This window comes from Pseudorca crassidens, chromosome 7 (genome assembly GCF_039906515.1).
Source record: "Pseudorca crassidens isolate mPseCra1 chromosome 7, mPseCra1.hap1, whole genome shotgun sequence".
NCBI classification, from domain to species: Eukaryota; Metazoa; Chordata; class Mammalia; order Artiodactyla; family Delphinidae; genus Pseudorca; species Pseudorca crassidens.
Genome location: NC_090302.1, coordinates 85,682,063 through 85,707,824, shown reverse-complemented (window position 1 = coordinate 85,707,824; position 25,762 = coordinate 85,682,063). Strand labels below are relative to the sequence as shown.

At 38.6% G+C, this 25,762-nt stretch overlaps 1 protein-coding gene and 1 non-coding gene across 10 annotated transcripts in view; both read right to left on the bottom strand.

Moving 5' to 3' along the window:
* Positions 1-25,762, bottom strand: part of AOPEP (aminopeptidase O (putative)) — a 361,551-nt gene that overhangs the window by 322,024 nt on the left and 13,765 nt on the right. The window lies entirely within an intron of this gene.
* On the bottom strand, positions 12,240-12,312 carry TRNAR-UCU (transfer RNA arginine (anticodon UCU)). Its single transcript has one exon. It is a non-coding gene; the product is annotated as a tRNA-Arg (tRNA).

The window sequence follows — 25,762 nt, the reverse complement described above, 5'->3', positions numbered from 1 at the left end:
AATCCCTATCAAAATTACACTTTTCACAGAACTAGAACAAATAATTCTAAAATTTGTATGGAACCACAAAAAACCCTTAATAGCCAAAGCAATCTTGAGGAAAAAAAAAACAAAGCTGGATGTATCATGCTCCCTATTTCAAACTATACTACAAAGCTATAGTAATCAAAATAGTATAATACTGGCATAAAAAGAGACACATAGATCAATGGAACAGAATAGAGAGCCCGGAAATAAACCCACACGTATACTAATTTATAACAAAGGAGCCAAGAATATACAACATACATACAATACAAAAGTATTGAAAATACTTTTCAATAAATGGTACTGGGAAAACTGGACAGCCACATGCAAAAGAATGAAACTGGACCACTACCTTATACCACCCACAAAAATTAACTTGAAGCAGATTATAGACTTGAATGTAAACTGAGAAACCATAGAACTCCTAAAAGAAACACAGGTGGTAAGCTCCTTCACATCACTCTTCTATATGTGTGTGTGTGTGCGTGTGCGTGTGTGCGTGCACACACGTGTGTGTGTGTGTGTGTGTGTATTTGGATCTGACTCCAAAGGCAATGGCAACAAAAGCAAAAATAAACAAATGGGACTATACCAAACTAAAAAGCTCTGCACAGCAAAGGAAACCATCAGCAAAACAAAAAGGCAACCTGCTGAATGGAAGAAGTTATTTGCAAATCATATATCCAATAAATGGCTAATATCCAAAATATATAAAGAACTCATCTAACTCAATAACAACAAAAAAGGTGATTAAAAACTGGACAGAGCATCTAAATAGACATTTTTCCAAAGAAGACATACAGATGGCCAACAGGCACATGGAAAGATGTTCAACATCAATCATCAGGGAAATCCAAATCAAAACCACAATGAGATATCATCTTACACCTGTCAGAATGACTATTATCAAAAAGACAGGAAATAACAAGTGTTGGAGAGGTTGTGGAGAGGTGGGATCCCTCCTACACTGTTGGGGGGAATGTAAATTAGTACAGCCACTATGGAAAACAGTATGCAAGTTCTTCAAAAACTTAAAAATAGAACTACCATATGATCCAGGTACTCCATTTCTGGGTATAACAAAGAAAACAAAAACACTAATTTGAAGAGATATACGCACCCACTACGTTCACTGCAACATTACATACATTAGCCAAGATACGGAAACAACCTAAGCGCCCACCGATGGATAAATGGATAGAGAAGATGTGAGTTATATATACATAATGTAATACTACTCAGCCATAAAAAAGAAGGAAATCTTGTCATTTTCAACAATATGGATGGACCTTGAGGGTATTATGCTAAGTGAAACAAGTCAGTCAGAGAAAGACCAATACTGTATGATTTCACTTATTTGTGGAATCTAAAAACCAAACCAAATGAACAAACAAAACTACACTAAACTAATAGATACAAAGAACAGATTGGTAGTTTATCAGTGGGGAAGGGGTTTGGGGGTGGATGAAAAGGGGATTAACTGTATGGTGAGCGATGGTAACCAGAATTTTTGTGATGATCACTTTGTAGTGTATACAAATATCAAATTATTATAGTGTATACCTGAAACTAATATACAGTTGACCCTTGAACAAAGCAGGGTTCGGGGTGCCAACCCCCTGTGCAGTTGAAAATCTGTGTATAACTTATAATCAGCACTTCATATACATGGTTCTGCATCAGCACATAACAACCATGGATCATGCAGTACTGTAGTTCGTATTTATTGAAAAAAATCTGCATGTAAGTGGACCTGCAGTTCAAACCCATGTTGTTTAAGGGTCAACTGTAATATTACATACCAATTTTACCTCAATAAAATATTTAAAAAATAATGAAGAGTGAGAACAAGCAGCACCCAGATCGTGGTTTCTAAATACCTTTTCCAATAACAGGAACCAGGCCTCCTTGGAGAAAGGGCTGACGCTAGTACTGGGACAGGGAAAACATAAGATGAGCCTGGAGCATCATATAGGCCCCAAAGTAAGGAAGTTTAAAAAAAAAAAAAAAGGAAGGGGCATCTAAAAAGGACATAGGAACCAACTGAAAGAGCTTCCAATGGCCAAAGCTGGAACAATCTGAGTAAGATCATAAATAGAGATAGTACTGGATTAGAACCCAAAGAATAAAATAAATACCTATGACGACTCTACTTTAATATAAACAAATGATTGATAAATGGGCAGAGGGGAGGTAGGGTAGGATACATCTTCCTTACAGAAGAATTCCAAATATTAGATGTAGGTACTACCTCTTCCAAGAAGTAGAGTTTAATTTCCCTCCTCTTGAGTATAAGCTGCATTTAGTGACTTGCTTCCAAAGAATAGAGAATGGAAAAGGAAAAATACTAAGTTTACAGTAGAGGAACCTGCAGACATAAACTTGACCACATTATCAAAGTTATTAAGTCATATCATTATTGCCTGATTTGATTTGATAAGAAGGGCGCTTTACCTCTGTAGTATTCTTCCCAAAACCAATAACCTAAGCATAAGAAAACACCAGACAAACTTGACATTAAGGGGCATTCTAAAAAATACTTGACCAGTACTCTTCAAAAATGTCAAGGCATGGGGACTTCCCTGGCGATCCAGTGGTTAGGATGCCATACTTCCACTGCAGGGGGCGCAGGTTCCATCCCTTGTCCGGGAACTAAGATCCCACACGCCACGCGGCGTGGCCAAAAATAAAAATAAAAAACATTAAAATTCAAGGCATGAAAAGCAAGTAAAATCTAAGAAACTGTTACAGATTGGAGGAGACTTGGGGATATGAAAATGGAATGTAATGCGGTATCCTACATTGGATCCTAAAACAGGAAAGAAAGAAAAAAGGACATTCGTGGAAAACTGTAGTTCATATCATTGTACCGATGTTACTTTTATCATTTAACAAAGACATCATGATTATATGTATATTATGTATACCATTAGGGGAAGCTGGATGATGTATGTGAGAGTTCTATACTATCTTCACAACTTTTTTAGTAAATCTAAAAGTGTTCTGAAAGAAACCATTTATTTTTAAAAGAATAGTTAAAATTTTACAAATTTGGTGAGATATGTAAATCTAAAGATTCAAGAATCTGAACAAACCCAAACAAGACAAATGCAAAGGAAACCACACCTAAGCATATCATAGTCAAACTGCTGAGAATCAAAAACTTTAAAACTTGAAAGCAGCCAGAACAAAATATTACATTGGGGGACAGTAACACAAATGATAGCTGGCCTCTCATCAGATTGTCACTTGACTTATCAGAAACAATGGAGGCCCAGAAGACAATGGAATTATATTTTAAGTGCTCAGTGAACTGGGAGCAAAGTACATTTGCCTCAACTATATTAGTCCTAAAATCTTATAATTTGTTAGGAAGTCCTTATTTTTATACCTAGCAAAATGGCAGCCCATTTCTGGTTAAAATTATCCAAAATTCTGAATGAGTCGAGATTGAATTAATTTCTACTTTATTCAAAATTGGTATCTCCTCTCATTTATCTGTCTTTTTTAAAATTCTATTTCAAAACAAATATATTCTAATATACTAACCCTCCCTCCAAAATATCTAGCTCTTTCCTTCTTCAAGTATAAATTCTTACGAATATTGGACAAACGGACATAGCATGGAACAGGTTTTCTACTCAAAGGTTTGAGCAGCTATTAAACTCTCAAGTCCCTCAGAACTTTTCTTTCAGATCCTCATTTTCATATAGCCTCAATTTAACAGAAATCATTTGCTCTTAAACAGTTAATAAACTTTTAAAGTTGAAGTAATTTTTAAACAGCAGAAACAAGCCAATCAAAAGATCACCATTATCTCTGGTACAATTTTAATCTTTGAGTTTGGGACATGCTGACATGCTTTCAGTCACTGTATTTGGTTTCTGGCATTTTAACTTTAAGTTTTTCCCCTTTGTTCATTCCTTTTAATTTTTCTTTTACTTCAAGTAAAAATACAGTGTTAAAACAACATTAAGCTATATGTTTTAACTGAATAAGTACCAGGATATTCGGAGTTTAAATTCCCTTGGGAACCATAACTCTAACAACCTTCCCCCTCCCCCATATAAATACATGCTACAATAGGGTCTTTCATCGCAAAACTCATACCCGCGAGGCAACGTCATTTATCACTGAGTAAATAATGCAAGATAACATAATGAAAAGGGGATTTTGCTTTATTCCCTTAACTATAAATAAAAATATATAGCACTTTGCAGGATTACCACATGTGGTAGGATAGTAACTTAAATACCAACCTTTAAGCCAAACTATAAATAAGATAAACTATGCTCTCTGGTCTCAAGTTTTAAATAGTATCTCTTTTCTTTAAACTTACTGCTTTCATGAAGCATATAAGAGTGACTGCATATAATTTGTGATCATTGTGATCATGTAATGAAAGATCCTATTGTGATATGTATATGCAAAAAACAAAAAACAACTAGAGTTAAGGTTGTTGCAGGAATTACAAAAAGTGCTTGTGATGAAGATAATGCAGTGAAGCCAAGTCAGAATCAGAGCCAAAGACCTTTTCCTGGATAAAGAAAGCAAATCACTGTCAGCTGTGGCTTGATTTATATATTATAACAAACCAGTCAAGGGGTGAGGGAGAAAGAGGTCGAAAATGTGAACACTGAAAACAAAAACTGATTCTACTCGCATCAGTATCAGTACACTGAATTATGCTTCAACATGATGTGGTATGATGGAATTCAGATTCCCTCACGGCAGCTTGTGTTTATTCTGGCTGTTCTGATCACATCTTAGCATCCAGATGCCATTCCTCTTTGGTGCCTAATGTGTTTATGCTCACATTATCATCAGGCATTGCAAAGATCATATTAGAAGTGATTTCACTCCATTTTCAAAGAGGAAGGAATTTATCCCTTTGATTGCTACTTGCTCACAAAATACACCTTGTTTCAGTTTTCTAAAAAAGTGCCACTTAAACTAAATTATAGCAGAGTGATCGGAAAAGGACTCCTGGGAGAACTCATTACAGTTATACAGAAAAGGAGATTTTGCTCTTCTACGCCTTTTTCAAGAAGTCATACTTGCCCATGGAGGCCGGCCAGTGAAGGCACTGGAAAGGTTACTTACCTTCTTAACTTCGATATCTGATTCCTCCTTAGGAGATGTGTCTTCATCAACACTGACTTATTTGTTTTGGGAACTACCAACAATTAAAGATTTAAAATGAAATACCTAAATTAGAAAATAACCTTTCTGTGTCAAAACTATTAAAGACATATCAATAGAACACAACAAAGAATGAATCAATCAGAACATTGTCTGTTGTAGCTACACCTCTCCTATCAAGTTTGACCATGTCCTCCTATAATCCTTTATCCTTCCCTCTTCCCTTGGCCTTTGTCATCTTGCTCAAGGAACAGGACTTTATATATCCAGACAACTTTCCACTATCCAGGGGCAAATAACCTGATTTGTCAGGTTTTTTTTTAAAAGTGCACTTATGAAAAACTTAAAACTAGTGAAAGGTAGTGAAAACATCTATAAGAGAGTATCTACTTAGAAGAATTTATTATTTATTCAGTGCTTACTATGTAGCCGCCACTCTCCTACTCTCTTGAAATCCTTTTTATTCTTACTATCCCCTTTTACAGATGAGGAAATTATCCCCAGACAGGCTAAGTGCCCAAGATTACCAACACGTGAACTCATGCAGCTGGACTCCAGTGTTCTTAATCACTATATACATGGCCTCTAGTGCATGGCAATCCTACAGAGTAACCAGGCCATGCCACCTCGTATCAATGTCATTTGGAAACCAAAAAAAAAGGCCCATCACATACAACAGCCAAGGTGAGGGGACTCCTGAGGGCTGAGTTCAGGACGGTGAAGGGAGAATAATTAGGTCAGGGAAGGGAGAAGTGGGTACAAACAATAGACACTGCATCTCTGCCCAGCTCTTGCCCCACTCTAACACTTAAAAGAAGAGACAGTTCAATGAAAATGAGAGATCAGTAACATAGTTCTCTGACAGGTAGGAATTTTGAGGCGCTTTTCAAACTTTATAATGTTTAGTGCACCTAACTTCACACATCTATTCTTTTCTTACTTTTGAAGAATAATGACTGTGTTTCTAAATATTAGCTATAAATAATTTTATCCTATATCCATTTTATACCATATTTTTATTCTTCTTTTAATCATGACTGGGGATTAAGTAACCCCACTCCATTCCTCCTTCCATTACATTATTATTCAATACTCCTATTTACTGAGCATTGACTAGAGTAAGAAGTTGAATTTCCTAAGCTGAACCCATAATCACAATTTCAAGCCATTTCATGGATACTCTCACAAGGGCTTCTGAGTCCCTGCTTACTTAACTGTGACCACATCCACCGCATTAATGCTTGACCCCAGTAAAGTGCCCCCTTGTATTTTCCCATCTGAGTCAGCTGAGATTTGCAAGTTCCCATGTTTGCCCCCTGACCACACTCGGTTTGCCACCTCCCAGTAGTTATCTGGGTTCTGCACCATTCCTCTTCAATCCACCCTCATCTCCACCCCCAGGTTCACTGCCATGGCTTCTGCTTTCCACTCCTGCTCCTGGCGACAGACCACTGCCACCTCCTTCCTTCTTCCCACATCTACTTTCCCACCTCTCAGCTGACAGGAGCCTTTAAAGTTGCTCAGGCTTTCATGCTGGAAAGAAACAAGGATAACATAAATGTGTCTTCCCTTCTTTGGCCCAATAACTACCATTCTAGTCTTTGCTTTCATTTTGCTATCAAAGTTTTTCAACTGGTAATTTATACCTCTTCCATTGTATGATCACACATTTCTTATAACTGTTGAAATCTGGCAACTGACCAAACCACTTCACTGAAAGTTTACTTTTAAACATTCACAATGACTTACTTCTTACCACATCTAGCTTGACCTCAGTCCTCATTTTTCTTGACTCTCTGTGGCATCTGACACTACTACCTTCCGATGATTCCTAAGACATTGTACTACCTATCTTTCCTCTTACATCTCTGACTCCAGAACACTGGGTGTTCCCCAAGGCTCAGTCCTGGGCCCTCTTCCATTCTGGAGTCTTCCTTTTGCTCACATATCAGATACTCAACTAATCATTCTATGGAAAGGACTCAACACCTTATCAACAGCTCTGATCGTTAAGTCCCTGTCACCTCTCTCCAAAGCAATGCTGCTCAAACTATCTGTGGTAAGGGGCTAGTCATTTTTCCCCATTACAGTTCAATACTTTTGTAAAATATAATAAAAACAAATCACAAAAAAAGAAAAAAGCCATACAAAATACAAGCCCCTATTTTAAAATTATTAGATTTAATATAAACACAATCAGAACAAACAACAGCATAGGAAAAAAAGACGAAAATTACTATAACAGTTTCTAAATTATTACTCTTTATTTCTGCACTTCTCTTCTTGCAGACCAACTAGTTTGTGGGTAGACACTGGCCATGGACTACATTTCAAGGAGCACAGCTCTAGAGGCCTGTAGGGCATCCAGCTACCATCCTGCCACTCCCTTAACAGACAACAACTTCCATATTTCCGTCTGTTATGGCAGCATCACCTTCCACTGGGCCCAAAAGTTTTGCCTCATCCTGACTCCTCTTTCCTTTGTAACTCAATCCAATCAATTACCAACCTTTAAATTTTCTTCCTTCAAATTGTCTTCCATCCAACTCTTCTCCACATTGACTGCAACAACCCTAATTCAGAAGCTAAGATCTCCTACTTGAACTATCATACAACAACCTTCTAAACGAGTCTCCTTGTATGGTGAGCAGTCATTAGTGCTATTTACGAATATTTCCAGTTTCACCTCCCTGGCCCCTCCTCTCAAACACAGAAAACTACAGTTTCTGGAACCCTTGTAGTTGGTTACTGCCATGTGACTAGTTGTACCCAATGAGTTGTAAATGGAAGTGTGAGTGTCATTTCCAGGCCTCGTATTTAATTGCTGGTGCCTGACCCTCTAGAGCGTTCTTTTCCCTCTCTTAAGGCAAACAAAATATGAGATATTGGCTATTCTATCAGTCTGGGTCTCTGAAGGACTATGATAAAGGAGAGCCTCCAACTGAGCTGTGATGGACATGCAGCATGAGCAAGAGACATATCTCTATTTTTTTTAAACCACAAAGATTTTAAAGATGCTTGTTTCTATTGCTATCTCACAGCTTGTACACTCTGACCCAAGCCTCTCCTCTCTCCAAAACCACACCACCAAGACGAAGGTCCCTGAAGCACTAATTTATCATCATGTCCCCACTTTTAAAAAATAAAATAAAACAAAATGGCATGCCTCAAATGAATTTCTGTGGTTTAAAGAAAACAAAAAACGCAAACTCCTTAGTATCAAAGCTCTCACTAACCTATTTTTTCAAACATCCTACCAGATCAACCTCTTTTACCTGAATCTGCCAGACTCACCACCCCATACCATCCCCTGCCCAAACAAAGGAACAATTCCTCTCTCTCCTCCTTAAAGGAAAGGTCAGTTCTATCCATTCCACTAAACTTCCTCCACAGTCCTAAAATCAGCCAACACTTCATGAATACTTACTAAGTGCTAGGCTTTGTTCTAAAGTTAGTACTTTCAATGTACTAACTCACTTAGTCTCATAATGACTCTATGAGGTAGGTATCATTAAACTAATTTTACAGATGAGGAGACTGAAACACAAGGATTAAACAACTTGCTGAAGGTTATACGACTAATAAATTATGAAGCCAGATGAACCCAGCAGTCTGACTCCAAAGACTGTCCTTTTAATCACTGCCCTGTATTGTTTCTAGGACACTCTGATCTCCCTTTCACTGAACTTCCATTACACTGTGTGGATCTTCCTAGCACATAAAGTTGTGCCTTGCACGACTAGTCACAATTTCATGTGTGCAGCCTTTACCTATCAATACTAAGCTAGACTGTAAACTCTGGGGATATACCTTACCACTCTTTGTATCATTCAATAAGAAAATGTCCCCAAAGGAATCACTCTGCGATAAGTATGCTTCTACTGACAAGGATAGATATTAGTCATGTTTTTTTTTATTTTCTGTATTTTATAACACTTGAGATCTTGAGGCCTTGCTGATCCTGGAGAGACAACCCCTTCCAGGGCTAGCTAATATGCAAACCAGCCAATCCACAGTCCATACCCCCAGCCACCTCCTTTATCTAACTCACACATCAAGCCAATATTTCCCCTACCCTAAATCACCCAAGGCAAGATATCAGACAACTAGGGACCACCCTTGTAGCCCAGAGCCTCTGAAATTATTCAAACTAGCCAATCCTAAGTCTGCTGACTCTGTCCTGCCTTGCCTTTTCCCCAGAAACCACAATAAAGGCTCATGTCCATGCTTCCCCCTTACTCCTCCTGCCTCCTATCAACCCCGGTGCCTCCAGGGTGACCCTGCATAGCCAGCTCCCTTCTCCTGGGAACTGTAAATAATAAACTCTTCTTTCAAAGGCATTTGTCTCCATGTCTGTCATCCTATCATACCTGATTAAAACAAAACCCCGGGTATATTTTAAAACAGATCATCACATCTGGAGGTCCTTGAAAATGCAAACTGCACACTTGAGACCAGGCAGGATTCTATCTCCATTGGTGCTGGAAGGAAGGATTTTCAGTGGGCATAGAGGAGAGAGAGGAGTGGTACATGGAACAGAATTGGTTTGGTGGTCTTCCTGCTTAGCATAAAGAAGACAGAAGCCCATCTTGTCTTCCAATTCCAATTTTAGCAGTTACTATCTCAGCACTGAATTGGTAATTGTAATTGTAGAATCTCCAAATCTTTAAACAACCCTACATATGTTAGTTGTTTTCTATTTTTTCCATAAGGATTAGCAAGAAAATCCCTAAGAGTCTGAAGACAACCATAGGGGCAACAAGGAAAGGCAAAAGCTAAGGAAAGTGTGGCTTATCTGTAGACAGTCTTAGGAAAAACAAAATCCAAGGAGAGGAGTGGGTGCAGGCAGTTCTGAGAAGAGAGAACACCAGCTTGAGCCTCTGCAACCTGCCACCAGGAAAAGAGTATAAAGATCCCAACCTGGATTTGAGAAGCAGTCTTAGTAATGAAACCCAAGGGGTTTCCTAACACACTCTCTCCTAGACAAAGCTAAGCAGTGTCCATAAATGCTTAATAGACACTTGTTGAATGGATACCTCAATCATATAAAATTGAATAGTTTTAAGATACTCACGGAGACTTAGATATAGTCCACTTTGTCCCCCCCGCCCCGGTATAAAACCTTTTTTCTTGCCCTTTTCTATATCTCCCCTGAGACAAAGGTACTTCTTTTCTCCTACAGGATAAAATGGTGCAATTTTTCACAGTGCTCTGAGGTTCCAGTGTTCCTATGGAATATCTGCACATTCAGCCATTGCTCCTCTGAAAAAATGCCAGAGGACTCCCACTCCACAAACACTCCACGTTTCAGAGGTTCAGGAAACAAGGTGGGGAACAGATCTGGACTATGGCAGGCCAGGAGAATACTATTCACCCAAAAACTTCCCTAGAACATATTGGTCCCAAGCTAGCAACATGAATCTAGAATGCCTTAGAGAAATCAGGTAGACCAGAGTCTTTAGCCTATGGGGAGTCAGTCAATTCAGAACTCCTCCGGACTACTCAGAAATCTTTGAGAAGGCACCTGACCTTTGCATAGCAATATTAACGACAATTAGCAACTCCATCTAACAACTGCTTGCTATAAGGCTAGGCGTATTAAGTACATCATTGCATCTATTTACCTCTATCTACCCAGTGAGGTAGGTTTTTCATCCTTTCTACAGATGAGTAATTTGAGCCCCAGATAGGTGAAGATACTTCCTTAAATTCAGTTATTAGATGGCAGAGTTGAAATTTAGATTCATATGGTCTGATTTCAGATCGCAGACTCTTAAAACTACGCTTTGCCTGAAGCACAGACCAAGTCTAGATCAAAAATGTCCATTTAAAGCACAGGAAGTGCATTAGATCCTAAATCCATGAGTTGAAAGAGAATGGCGACACTGAAACAGGTAAAAAACTACTCCCGTATTCCCATACAAACATGGCTATCCACCATCACCAGTCTTCCCACCATTCACAAACACCATATTCTACTGCTTACTGGCAAGGCAATTTATACTATGTCACAGGTCCTGCAATTTATATTATGCTACAGGCCCTGCCTCTTAAGGAGTAATAAAATCTTACACATACACACCAAGTGAAAGGTATATTTTAATCCTGACCTAATAAAAGTTAACTATATAAAATTGCATAATACCAAACAACACTTTACATGTTGATATCCTATTTGTTAAAGCTAAAATCATGTATTAATGATGATGCAAAAATATAACATTCTATATATCCCTGAATAGGCAACATTCTTACCATGAGACACTCGACTAGACATTCTAGGGGTTGGAAGATGACGGAAAGGTAAATAAGGATGGGATATTAGAACACAAACTCATGTTTTAGGTCTACTTCTAGGCTTCCAGGGATACCAGCCTTGTTGATATACGCTTCTTTCACTCAAATTTCTTCCCACCATTCTCCAGAAGAAAAGACTCCTATAGACAAGCTCTGAATGGCTTCATCTCTTCAAAAATGGAACATCAGTTCTTTCACCTGATTTTCACATGACAGTTTCTAAAACCCTCATAAAAATCCCAGGTCACACTCGAGGTCACTCACTGTCCTCAATGCAGTACAACAGTTGAAATAAGGTTTGACCATAGCAGATTCAAAAGGAAGGGGTATTATTTCACCAAGTGCTTTGCATACCACAGGCCCAAGATAAGTAACTACTGAACACTTTTGTGGATATAATTCAACTAATATAGCCTTTAAAAATAAAAAGAACTGGCTTAATATCTAATATTTAATGATGAAAGCATTATCAAACTACCCAGGAATTTTTGTTATGCTATGATAAAAATTAACAAAACTTTTAAAACTCTATTAGGAGAAGTAATAGAATTTATTATGTCCATAAATATTCATATACTGGAAACAGGATCTAGATTAATAGAGCTGGGTTACAGGGTTCAGTAGGGTAAAAATAAAGAAATTGGAAAAGAAAATATAGAGAAAAATATCAGCTTTTTAAGTAAGATTTCCTCTTCTAGAAATGTTGAAAACCACTGGGTTTTTTTGTTTGTTTTTACTTTTTGAAGCCACACCACATGGCAGCAGGATCTTAGTTCCCCAACCAGGGATTGAACCTGTGCCCCCTGCAGTAGAAGCACAGAGTCTTAACCACTGGACCACCAGGGAAGTCCCTGAAAATCACTGTTTTTAATAGAAGCTATTTTTGATATTTTGGCCTTAAAGAAATAATCTGAAAGTAGTTTATTAGTAACAAATGTTCTACCATGGAGAAAAAGTTACTGCTCTAGCTCGTAGGAGAATATATTTTATTAGCATAAAGAGATTACAGATGCAGACTCCTCGAATCTATGATCACAAAGGACTAGAAATCCAGTTCCCACTCACAGCATGAATCCCCTCTAGAACACACCTGCAGAGTCATCCAATGACTATTTCAAAAGCCCCAGGTATTTTTAATATTGTTTAAAAACAGCAGAACAATCCAAATGCCCATCAAGTGATGAATGGAAAAACAAAATGTGGTATATCCATACAATGGAATATTACTCAGCCATAGAAAGGAACGACATACTGATATATACTAAACATGGATGAAGCTTGAAAAAATTATGCTAAGTGAAAGAAAGACACAAAAGGCCAAACATTATATGATTCTATTTATATGAAATGTCCAAAACAGGCATATCCGCAGAGACAGACAGTATATTAGTGGTTGCCGGGGGCTGGGGAAAGGCAAAATGGGGACTGACTACTAATGGATAAAAGGATTCCTTGTGGAGTGATGAAGATCTCCTAAAATTAAACTGTGGTGATGGCTACGCAACTGTGTGAATATACTAAAAAGCACTGAACTGTACACTTTTAAAGGGTGAATTTTATGGTGTCTGAGTTACATCTAAATAAAGCTGTTATTTTAAAAATTGGGGAAAAAAGAAAAGCAAACCATTTAAACAAAGTTTTACAGTGATTTTCTCACAAGTGTCCTATGGAAGACAGAAAATCTTACATAATTTAGAACAAAAGATTCAATAGAAACATATAAATGATATTAGCAAGGATTATTAGGGATATTAGGGTTGACATATATACATTACCATGTGTAAAATAGATAGCTAGAGGGAACCTGCTGTATAGCACAGGGAGCTCAGCTCGGTGCTCTGTGATGACCTAGATGGGAGGGATGGGGTGGGCAGTGGGAGGGAGGTCCCAGAGGGAGGGGATATATGTATACATCTAGCTGAGTCACTTCACTGTACAGCAGAAACTAACACAACATTGTAAAGTAACTATACTCCAATAAAAAAAAATAAGCTTAGTACTTTAAAGGGACTATTTTAAAAAGATACATATTGATTTCAACAGGAACTTACAGTTAAAGAATTATGCTAAGTACACGTCTCCTTCCAACATGGCACAGCATTTCAATCTTAGAACTTATTTTGATATTATTTTGAAGACTATTTCAAAAAGTGTTAGCCTTGAGTATTTGTTTAAAACAGTATTTCCCAAGCTTTAGTCACGTATGTACCGTCTTCAGTATTTTTGCCATCCTCACACCATCTGTATTATTATTTTTTAAATATTTTCCTTCAATCCACTTCACCATTGACTCACCTTTTGTAATAACCATGAAATCGTGGGTTTGAAGTGCTAATACACACTTTTCCCCATATATTAAAATTCAAAATATGCTTATCCATGTACCACTTTAAATCATCTTGTATACAACTCAAGAAAACACTGGTTAAAAAAACCAGCTTTGCCTGGTAACATATCTATACTTTAAAAAGTGACAGGGAAATTAGAATGGTCAGAAAAACACTGTTAGGACTTTTCTATAAAGTAAGGCACATGTTCAACGGGAGCAACAGGGCTTGCACTTGGCCAAGAGAAAGTCTTTGAGAACAGTACTGGCGTGGATGGTAGAGGAAAATGGCGGGCAGTAGGCCTCCATGAGGGAAGCAGCTGAAAGAACAGGGATGTTAGGTCTTCTCTACAAGTTCTTGGATACAGTATGATACAGTCCGGGTGCTACTGCCATGTTCAGCTTGTCAAACAGAGCTGAATTTGGCAGAAGGAAGGCTGTCTGATGATCAGATGGGGCAGGGCTTTTTTTTTTTTTTTTTTTTTTTTGTGGTACGCGGGCCTCTCACTGTTGGTGGCCTCTCCCATTGCGGAGCACAGGCTCCGGACGCGCAGGCTCAGCGGCCATGGCTCACGGGCCTAGCCGCTCCGTGGCATGTGGGATCCTCCCGGACCGGTGCACGAACCCGCGTCCCCTGCATCGGCAGGCGGACTCTCAACCACTGCGCCACCAGGGAAGCCCAGGGGAAGGGCTTTCTACTGACTCTGCTTCTTCCTTCCTGTTGACACCAGTCCTAAAAGCCTGCAGAGGGGCCCACTGCTAAAGTAGTGACTCCAGGGCAGAGAAAGTCTGGGCTCTACTACATCTGTTCCTCTTGTGTAAAGGAAACATGAGTTAGATTTCATTTTGAAATATTAGTATGAAGGGTGGTTTGAAACAGATTCCTTAGAGAAGCTTATTCCCATTCCTGATGGGAGATGTCATCATACAACCCCTCCTCAAAAAAACTCACATTGAAGACCCTGGAATAACTGATCATCCCCTTTTTTACTCCCTTTTCCCACTGCAGAGGGAACAACTACTGTTGTTGACAATTATCCATCCTAAGTAGGTGAATCAAGAACATGCCACTGTCTTTACTCTTATCCATTTAAGAAGCCCTAACTGAATTCTGGAATAGCAAGGAATACAGAAAGATAGTAACTGAAGGCTCTCTCCAAAGAGAACAGAAAAAAAAAAGGAAAAAGGAAAAAAAAAAAAAGCTTCCTTCCCTATTCTTATTCATTAATCATTTTCCTGAGAACTAGATATAACAACTTTTAAAAGAAATCTATGTAAGAAAAAATCATAAATCATTTTTTAAAATTTATTTATGTATTTATTTTTAGCTGTGTTGGGTCTTCATTGCTGCGTGCAGCCTTTCTCTAGTTGTGGCGAGCAGGGGCTACTCTGTTGCTGTGTGCAGCCTTCTCATTGTGGTGGCTTCTCTTGTTGCAGAGCATGGGCTCTAGGCACATGGGCTTCAGTAGTTGTGGCACATGGGCTCAGTAATTGTGGCTCGCAATCTCTAGAGCGCAGGATGAATAGTTGTGGTGCCTGGGCTTAGTTGCTCCACAGCATGTGGGATCTTCCCGGACCAGGGCTCGAACCCATGTCCCCTGCATTGGCAGGCGAATTCTTAACCACTGCGCCACCAGGGAAGCCCCATAACTCATTTTAGATAAACCTACTCCTGCCCCTGAAAGTGATCTTAGGGTTCTGGTCAATAGGCTCACTGACATATTTTCTTAACACTCTTGATGCCTTTTAGCCTTCTGGCACATGGCTTGGAGACTGTGGAAAGATATACTTTCCTAGTATTTTCTCAAGTTAATTTATTCTTTGTGTGAAGCTTTGATATATAGCCCCATAACTGTAAAGATAGGCTTCCTAAAGACTGTTCAGAAAATATAAATTATAGAACTACAAAACCTTTAAGTCTGATTGGTTTTGTGTTGTGTTATACTGTCAAAATGGTCTTTGGGAGCATTTTAACCTAGGAAGACTACTGATGATTTCTCAAAGAATTTCATCCCAAGCATCAATTTCCATTGAACATTACACATTCAGGTAGCTTCATTACTAGCAATTCAGATTCACATCTGTAAATATCCTCAGAAACTCATGGAAACATTTGTTTTATAACCAGATAAATCGCAACTCTTCTCAGAGATCTACCACAGCGTGTCTCAAAGTGTGGTCTGAGGATCACACGCACTAGAATCAAATGGGGAGGGTGTTTGTTAAAAATACAGATTCTTCTAAAATATGACACAAATGAACTTATTTATGAAACAGAAAAAGACTCACAGACACAGAAAACAAACTTATGGCTGCCAAAGGGGAAAGGGGGTGAGGGAGGGATAAATTAGGAGTTTGGCATTGGTAAACAACAAGGTCCTACTGTATAGCACAGGGAACTATATTCAGTGTCCTGTAATAAACCATAATGGGAAAGAATATGAAAAATTATATATATATATATATATATATATATATATGAACTAACTGTGCTATACACCAGAAACTAACACAACATTGTAAATCAACTATACTTCAATTAAAAAGATTCCTAGAAACTATGTCAGAGCTATTAAATCAAAATCTCCAGGTATGGGGCCACTAATCCACATTTTATATAAGATGGCCAGGGAATTCTTATGTACCTCAATGTTTCTGAACCACTTAGCTACTTGAACCAACTCTTGCCATCACAAAAACACAAAAACAGGATTCTCACAAGTCATTGCATATATAAAGTATACATTAAAAAAAGAATCAAGGAATAAATATTTAAAATGGAAAAGAAGGCAAAGTGAAAAGTTCTCTTCTATTACAGTCTGGAAGAATTTAGATTCTAGTGTGAACTGCAGCCATGAACAGGAAGTATTCTCTACCTGTAAGACAAGTGTTATTTGTTACTATATTTATAGTAAAGATACCAATATCTCTTCTGTCACTCAGTGTGAAACACAGGATACTCTGTAAGAGGAATGCCATACTTACACAATGATTAAAGGATGCTCCAGCATGCAATAAAGTCTGCACTCATTCTTTCTCAACATTGTGACTTTGCCACCACAATTTGGCAAAGTGGTTCTCAACCACTTTGAATTTCCTGGGCCAGTGGTTTTCGAACTAGACATACATTTAAAATCATCTGAAGATCTTGTTAAGACACAGACTACTACTTGCATTTACAAGTTCCAGGTGATTACTGATGCTGTTGGTCCAGAGACCAGACTTGAGAATCACTGGCTTAATCTAACTCTGATCTCCTTCAATGAGTTCAGTGATGCTAAAAAAAAAACTACTCCAACTGGCAAAGACTCTAACCACCGGTTGCAGGGCTTCTTGTGTAGGACCCTTGCTGTTCAGTATCTTCAGGAAGTTCCCATCATTCAAAACTTGTAGTAAGGGTGATAAGCTTGTCCTTTCTTGGCAGCTCCAGGGATGAACACCCTTCCTATCCCTCCCCCAATTCCTAGCCTCTGTCTGACCCTACAGCCTCACTTCCTACCCTGAAACTATACTTCCTATGCAGGAAAGCTGTTGGAAAGTCAAGAGGTCCGTCTGTTCCTGTCTTAGGGAACTACACTTCCTTTAGCTGGAAATCAAGGCAGGCTCCCTCCAGTTAGTGATTTATTTGATGACTGTCACAGGACTACAGCTGTACAAACGAACTCAGCAAGGAGTACACGTCTGGAGGCACAATTAGGTCAAGTATAAACTCAAAAGACTGTCCAGAAATAGAAGCATTCAGCTCTCAACATTTACATACTGGTCCTTCGTGGGAATAAATATATAACACAGATTTCTCCATTCAGAGATAGATCCAGAATTTACAGACTACAAATGGGTGCCCCATGCTCTCTAAACAGCTTTCAAATTCATCTCATCAAGGTTTAAAATATATTCCCAGCATCAGGTTCTAAGTGGTGAATTGCATATATATTCAGTTCATCCTTCCCAAGAAAAGATATTTCAATAAATTCTTAGAAATTGAAAAACATTTCAGAGCAAGGTAAGAAAACGCATTGGATAAAGCTTAAATATCTTTAGAGGATCTTCAGGAGCTCAATCATCTTTTCAATTTGAACATATAACTAACAATTTGGGGACCATGTTAAAATTAATTAGGAAGTTTAACAGGTAAGGCTAAACAGTTTTTCTTTTTTCTATCCTTAAGAAAAAAGTAAACCTGGAGAACAAATACAGAACTACACCAACAGGGAAGGATGTTTTTAAAATGTTGGCCATAAGCTAGTTAAATGTTGCAAATATTACATAACAATAATTTACTATGTATGGTAAAAATATATGACTTCCTTAAACCATTGTAAGAAAATGATTAAATACAACATACACTATAACCATGGTATTTCCAAAACCTAGAACACTTGCTTTAACAAGAAAATATGTTAAGCCATGTTCTGAATCAAAAAAATTTGTTATAAAAAACAGTCCAAATCCTTGGGCATCCACTTGCTCTAGTGTGACCACTGAAGAGTCTTAGGTTTGTCCAACTACTGAATATGGGTGCAAACTGAGCACACAAATCATTTAATGTCATCTGCTACTGGAGACCAACTGATGGATGTAATGCTGCTGCTTTTTACCGCACAACTTCTTTGACAAAATGTTGTTTTCTGGCATGTTGTCGTATTTAGCATAAACATCCATTTTCATGGTTTGGAGAGAGCAACCCATTTCTCCTTTGAGGTGCTAGATCCTAAACACCAAAACAAATCAGATCCATATGGTATAAAAAACTGGTCATGGGCTTCCCTGGTGGCGCAGTGGTTGAGAGTCCGCCTGCCGATGCAGGGGATGCAGGTTCGTGCCCCGGTCCGGGAAGATCCCACATGCCGCGGAGCGGCTGGGCCCGTGAGCCATGGCCGCTTAGCCTGCGCGTCCGGAGCCTGTGCTCCACAACAGGAGAGGCCACGGCAGTGAGAGGCCCACATACCGCCAAAAAAAAAACAAAAAAAACAAAAAACTGGTCATCATTCTTTCTTGAGGTAATTAATTAATCTTTTTTTTAGAAAGCCCCATACTTAAGTATGGAAATAAGGTCAAAAACTATTGTTAATCAGACTTCCTTGGTGGCACAGTGGTTAAGAATCCGCCTGCCAATGCAGGGAACACAGGTTCGAGCCCTGGTCTGGGAAGATCCCACATGCCACGGAGCAATTAAGCCCGTGCACTACAACTACTGAGCCTGTGCTCTACAGCCTGTGAACCACAACTACTGAGCCCGCGTGCTGCAACTACTGAAGCCTGTGCTCCACAACAAGAGAAGCCACCGCAATGAGAAGCCCGCGCACCGCAATGAAGAGTAGCCCCTGCTCACGGTAACTAGAAAAAGCCCTCCCACAGCAACAAAGACCCAACACAGCCAAAAATAAATAAATAAAAATAAATAAATTTATAAAAAATATTGTTAATCACCAGTAGAGGATTTAGCTATTATAGGATATTCCTTGACAGAAGCTGATTTTTTATATTACATCAAATAGATTGGCTTCCATGAAAAATAATTTGTATTACATTCCCCTGCCCTGCATATAGCCACCTGAGGACCTGGTCCTGCTCTCCAGCAGGCCAGCAGCAGACCCACACCACCCCCCACCTCTGAGCAGCCAACCACACCAGAAGCCTACCCCACCCTCCAGTAGACCTGCAGCCACCACAGGAGGCAGCCCTGCCTACCAGCATGCCCACAGCAGTCTGCCTCACCACAACAGAAGGGCACACACAGCCCACACAGGGACACCTCTAGAGCATATAATTCTGATGACCAGAGGGGAGTGCACTGCTGGATCCCACAGGATGTCTCCTACATTAAGGCCACTTCTCCAAGATCAGGAGACGTAACTGAACTACCTAATACACAGACATAAACAAGAGAATTGGCAAAATAAGAAGGCAGAGGAATATGTTCCAAGTAAAGAAACAAGACATAACCTCAGAAAAAGAACTAAACAAAGTGGAGATAAACAATCTACTCAAAATGAGTTCAAGGTAATGATCATAAAGATGCTCAATGAACTTGGGAGAAGAATGAACACAGTGAGAATTTCAACAGAGTTAGAAGATATAAGGAAGAGCCAAACAAAGCTGAAGAATACAACAACTGAAGGAAAAAATACATTAGAAGCAATCAACAGTATATTAGATGATACAGAGGAATGGATCAGCAATCTAGAAGACGAGTAGTAAAAATAAGCCATGCTGAACAGAAAAAAGAATTTTTAAAAATAAGGACAGTTTAAGAGACCTCCAGGAAAACATCAAGCATACTAACATTCATATTATAGGGGTCCCAGAAGAAGAGAGAGAGAAAGGGGCAGAGAACTTATTTGAAGAAGTAATAGCTGAAAACTCCCCTAACTTGGGGAAGGAAATAGACAAGAGAGTCTTAAACAAGATGAACCCAAAGAGGTCCACAGCAAGACACATTATATATACAATGGCAAAAATTAAACATAAAGAGAGAATCTTAAAAGCAGCAATAAAAAAGTAACATGTACAAGGGAACTCCTATAAGATTATCAGCTGACTTTTCAGAAGAAACTTTGGAAGCCAGAAGAGAGTGGCAAAGTGTATTCAAAGTGACAAAAGGGAAAAAGCCTACAACCAAGAATACTCTACCCAGCAAGGTTATCATTCAGATTTGAAGGAGAGATAGAGTTTTACAGATAAGTAAAAGCTGAAAGAGTTCAGCACCCCTAAACCACCTTTACAAGAAAAGTTAAAGGGTCTTCTCTAAATGGAAAAGAAAAGGCCACAACTAGAAATATGAAAATTATGAAAGGAAAAAATCTCATGAGTAAAGGGAAACATACAGCAAAGGTAGTAGATCAACCACATATAACACAAGTAGAAAAGGTTAAAAGACAAAAGTAGTAAAATCACCTGTATCCAAAATAAGTAGTTCGGGAATACACAAAACAGAAAGATATAAAAATATGACATCAGGGCTTCCCTGGTGGTGCAGTGGTTGAGAGTCCGCCTGCTGATGCAGGGGACACGGGTTCGTGCCCCGGTCCGGGAAGATCCCACATGCCGCGGAGAGGCTGGGTCCGTGAGCCATGGCCACTGAGCCTGCGTGTCCGGAGCCTGTGCTCCACAACAGGAGAGGCCACAGCAGTGAGAGGCCCGCGTACCGCAAAAAAAAAAAAAAAAGAGACATCAAAAACACTTGGGGGGTGGTGTGAGTAAAAATGTAGGGTGGTTAAAATGCATCTGAACTTAAGAGATCATCAACTTAATCACATATCTATAGGTTGTTATATATGAACCTCAAGGTAACCACAAATCAAAAACCTCTGATATATACACACACAAAAAAGAGAAAAGAATCCAAACATGGGACTTCCCTGGTGGTCCAGTGGTTAAGAATCTGCCTTCCAGTGCAGGGGACGTGGGTTCAATCCCTGGTTGGGGAACTAAGATCCCACATGCCGCAGGGCAGCTAAGCCCATGCACCACAACTACTGACCTGCATGCTCTAGAGCACACATGCCACAACTAGAGAGCCCACGTGCCGCAACTACTGAGCCCACACATTCTGAAGCCTGCACGCCACAACTAGAGAGAAGCTAACGTGCCACAACGAAGAGCCTGCGCACTGCCACGAAAGACCCCGCATGCCACAACGAAGGTCCCACGTGCTGCAACTAAGACCCGACACAGCCAATAAATAAATAAATAAAAGTTAAAAAAAAAAGGATCCAAACATAATCTTAAAAATAGATATAAAATCACAAGGGAAGAGAGCAAAAGAAGAAAGGAACAACAACAAAACTACAAAAGCAAAGAGAAAACAATTAACAAAATGCCAATAAGCACATACCTATCAATAATTACTTTTGAACACAGAGGCAAAGGTCCTCAACAAGATACTGACAAACTGACTCCAACAATAAATAAATTAAAAGGATCATATACCATGATCAACTGGGACTTATCCCAGGGATGCAAGGATTTTTCAATATCTGCAAATCAATCAACATGATATACCACATTAACAAATTGAAGAATAAAAACCATGTGATCATCTCAATAGATGCAGAAAAGGCTTTTGATAAAATTCAATGTCCATTTATGATAAAACCTCTTCAGAAAGTGGGCACAGAGGGAACAAACCTCAACATAATAAAGGCCATATAGGACAAACCCACAGCTAACATCATACTCAACAGTGAAAAGCTGAAAGCATTTCCTCTAAGATCAGGAACAAGACAAGGATGTCCACTCCTGCAACTTTTATTCAACATAGTATTGGGGGACTTCCCAGGCGATCCAGTGGTTAAGACTCCACAATTCCAATGCAGCGGACGTGGGTTCAATCCCCGGTCAGGGAACTAAGATCCCACATGCCATGTGGCGCAGCTAAATAAATAAATAAACAAACAAACAACATAGTATTGGAAGTCCTAGCCACAGCAGTCAGAAAAGAAAAAGAAATAAAAGTAATCCAAACTGGAAAAGAAGAAGTAAAACTGTCACTGTTTTCAGATGACATGATACTATTAATAGAGAATCCTAAGGATGCCACCAGAAAACTACTACAGCTAGCTCATCAATGAATTCAGTGAAGTTGCAAGATACAAAACTAATATACAGAAATCTGTTGCATTTCTATACACTAACAAGAAAATATTAGAAAGAGAAATTAAGGAAACAATCCCATCTATGACTGCAACAAAAAGAATAAAATACTTAGGAATAACCTACCTAATAAGGCAAAAGACCTATACTCTGAAAACTATAAGACACTGATGAAAGAAACTGAAGAGACACAAACAGATAGAAAGGTATACCGTGTTCTTGGATTGGAAGATCAATATTGTTAAAATGACCATACTATCCAAGGCAATCTACAGACTCACTGCAATCCCTATCAAATTACCAATGGCATTTTTCACAGAACTGGAACAAAAAATTTTTAAATTTGTATGGGAACACAAAAGACCCCAAATAGCCAAAACAATCTTGAGAAAAAAGCACGGAGCTAGAGGAATCAGACTCCCTGACTTCAGACTATGCTACAAAGCTACAGTAATCAAAGCAGAATGGTACTGGCACAAAAAAAACAGACATATAGATCAACGGAACAAGACAGAAAGCCCAGAGAGAAACTCACACACTTATGGTCAATTAATCTATGGTCAATTATTAGGAGGCAAGAATATACAAGGGAAAAAAGACAGTCTCTTCAATAAGTGATGCTGGGAAAACTGGACAGCAACATGAAAAAGAATGAAATCAGAACATTCTTTAATACCATACATAAAAATAAACTCAAAATGGATTAAAGACTGAAATGTAAGACTGGATACTATAAAACTCCTAGAGGAAAACATAGGCAGAACACTCTTTGACACACGTTGCAGCAATATTTTGGGGGAACCATCTCCTAGAGTAATGGAAATAAAAACAAAAATAAACAAATGGGACTTAATTAAACTGAAAAACACCAGTCAGATGGCCATCAATAAAAAGTCCAGAGAGGGTGTAGAGAAAAAGGAATCCTCCTACACTGTTGGTGGGAATGTAAACTGGTGTAACCACTATGGAAAACAGTATGGAGGTTCCTTAAAAAACTAAAAATAGAATTACCATATGATCCTGCAATCCCACTCCTGGGCATATATCCAAAGAAAACTCTAATTTGAAAAGATACATGCACCCCAATATGTATAGTTCATAGCAGCACTATTTACAATAGCCAAGACATGGAAGCAACCTAAATGTTCATCAACAGATGAATGGATAAAGATGTGGTATAGATAGATAGATAGATATAGATATAGATAGATATAGTCGAATATTAGTCATAAAAAAGAATCACTTTGCTGTAAACTTGAAACTAACACAACATTGTAAATTAACTATACTTCAATAAAATAAATAAATAAAAATAAAATTACTTTAAATGCAAATGGGCTAAATGTTCCAATCAAAAGGTCAAGGCTTTTAATGTCACCTACTTATTTCCTAGCTTGCAATGACAATACTTGTGATATAATAACAAAAACTAGGTCAGCTTGTATCTGTTGATAATATATATAATTTTTAACTCTTTGTAAAAGAGGTACGAGTTAGTACCCATTCTTGATGAATAATGCAGGGTAAGTTCATTAAGATAAGGCAAAAAAACAACTTCCACTGAAGTCTGGATTAATCAAACATAGAATAAAGCATATTTATAGGCGTATTCTACTAGTAGTTTATGTCCTGCTTACTAAGTCCATTGTAATTACCTGTCAATTAAAATAGTAGAAACATAATTATATGTTCCAAATAAATATGAAACAATAAAGAGCAGGTGGGAGAAGGCAGGGGAAAAGAATACTTCTAAGAGATTGCAAGATTTAATGATAAGTTGACATTACTTCAGCCAATGACTGAGATGCCCAAACACAAAAGAAATGTTCTGAAATTAGGTCACATAGCACAGAACCAGGGCCTTTTGAAAAGCAGAATATTTAGAGGTAAAGGATCACAAAATCAGATCAGGAAATATTGAAAAAGAGACAAAAAACAACTACTCACCTAAAAAAACACTGCAAGAAAACCAAACTGGATGAATTCCATGACTTTTTAAAACACTGCAGGAGGGAAGTACAAGTTCAGGGAATTGACAGTGTTAGAAAAAGAGTTCACTAACACTTACTGGATAGAGTAAGAAAACAAACATCCAGAAAGTCTTAGTTCTTGTCTTATTTCAGAATCTCTTAGGATGGCCTATGACTGCTTTTCCAACTTGCTCTGGCTACTTTCTCTCTCTCCCAAAATTACCTACTCAGTGCCAACAACCTTCATCTTCACTCCACTCAGCAAACCAATGGTCCATTCTTGACATTTTTATTACTTGGAATAGATCTACATCTAAAATATGTAATTTTCAAAATAAAATAAAATAAAATATGTAATTTCCATAATCTAATCTCAGAACATGACCTCTTATTCTCCCCACTCTTTCTCTGGCTTACTTGCCAACTCTTTTACTTACTGCATTGAGACCCCAGTCCCTCACCCTTCCTCTTATGTCCAATCGATCTGCTTCTTCTGACTCTAAGGCAGTGGTTCCAATCAGAAGTGATTTTGCCCCTCAGAGGGCAGTTGACAATGTCTGCAGACATTTTTGATTGTTACAACTGGAGGGGGCTGTTACTGGCGTCTAGTAGGTAGAGGCCAGGGATGTTAAACACCCTACAATGCATAGGACAGCCCCTACAACAGAAAATTATAAATGTTTCTAAAGTTGAGAATACCTGCTCTATGGTCCTCTTTAGATAATGTGGTCCATTTCTTCAATCACTCTTAGAACATTTTAACCTAAATTCTCTTGCCCTTTCATCCTTCTGACACACCTGTTCTATAAAACATAACTCTCAACCAATTGAATCATCCCAATTTTCTACTTCTAAACTTGGTGTACAGAGCTCAACAAAAGCAAAACAAACAAATAAATATCACGTAATCACAAAAATAGCTGACAGTACATATTCACAGATTCCAACCTCAGCAAAACCCTCACCATAATCAGGCAGGCAACTCTTCTTGTCTGTTGCTAGTCACCCCTTGACTCCTATCTTTTTCCCTCAGTGACTATTCTAAACACTACCTGTCCCCTCAATTCCCCACTCTCCCCCAAATCAAACACTCAATGTCAGCAACTTTAGCTGCTTCACAAAAGACATTTTGCTACCACTAGACAAGAACTTCCACATATTCCTTCCCCATCCTATGGGAGAATTTTTTACATCTATCCCCACCTTTCTCCCTAGGAGAATGGAAGAAATGTCCCTCCTGTCCCAGCAAACTCTGATCATGGCCTACGCTCTGGATATCATCACTTGCTGGTCTCCTCCTAGACCCTGCTTCCTCAATTATCCAACCCCCTAAATCATCTACCTCAACTTCTTCCTCTTTTCCAGCCCTTTTTTTTTTTAGGAGAAAAAAAGTACAAATGAACGA